The 917-nt window shown below is 43.4% G+C and overlaps 1 protein-coding gene across 1 annotated transcript in view; it reads right to left on the bottom strand.

The window, feature by feature from the left end:
• Positions 1–917, bottom strand: part of CSUI_007553 (vacuolar proton translocating atpase subunit) — a gene marked incomplete at its 3' end in the record, with an annotated part of 9,895 nt that overhangs the window by 5,199 nt on the left and 3,779 nt on the right. The window lies entirely within an intron of this gene.

The following is a 917-nucleotide window of genomic DNA, read 5'->3' as shown; positions in this document are numbered from 1 at the left end:
AAAAGGACGGAGAAGAAGTACAGACGAAGAAAAAGCAGAAGTCTTCCTTTCTCGTGAATGCTCCCTCTTGTTCGAATCGAGACACTGGTCTATCTACACATCTCCTTGTAAGAAAAGAGATGTGGAAGAAAGAAAAAACGAAGATGAAGAAGAAGAAACACCTTCCCTTCCGTGTCTCTTTCTTGAGCTTCGCATCACCATAGACCCCGCCCGTGTCTCTACGCTACCCAGCACGTGCAGAACAGAGAGGAGAGAAAGCAGAATGATACGAAAGCAAGAAAAGAGAAGAAGTCTGGATCAAGGCGAATGAAAGGAAGAAGAAAGAAGAGGTGAACTGAAGCGTGACGATGAAGAGGGACTTTCTGTATGGAGGGAGAAGAAACGAGGGGGGAAAGAAAGGTGGGGGTTGTTTCAATCATGGAGATAAAAGACACGAGGGAAAAAAGGAGAAGAAATGCTTCTACGGTAGAAGAGTTGACTCACCTTGAGAGAAAGCTTATGGTGTATGCTTGATGTGGCATGAGGTGTACATACACCCGAATGAATGAGGTGTATCCATGTTGTATGAACCATCTTAGAGAAAGCGTCAAGAAGATTCGTTATCAAGCCTTTTCTTTTGACCTAGATCTCCCTCGAAATCTCTATCGTATGCTGCTCTTTTGTCCCGTTATCTATCACTCAATCTGGTGCATGTCTGATCTGGCATGAGATGTACATACACTCGAACATATGAGGTGTATCCCTGTAGAATAAACCATCTTAGAGAGAAGAAAGATATCCACTCAAAACAGGCATGATGACAAAAGGCGAAAGATGAGCGATGTGTTCACGTGAAAAGAAGATAAAGATACAGAAGACTGACCATCGATTTCTCTTCCTAGGGCTATGAGCAGTTCTGCAGTTGAAGAATCTCCCTA

The sequence above is a fragment of the Cystoisospora suis genome (assembly GCF_002600585.1).
Source record: "Cystoisospora suis strain Wien I chromosome Unknown contig_4017, whole genome shotgun sequence".
Taxonomy (NCBI): Eukaryota; Apicomplexa; class Conoidasida; order Eucoccidiorida; family Sarcocystidae; genus Cystoisospora; species Cystoisospora suis.
The sequence above is the reverse complement of the archived record's forward strand: the minus strand, read 5'-3'. Positions and strand labels throughout refer to the sequence as shown.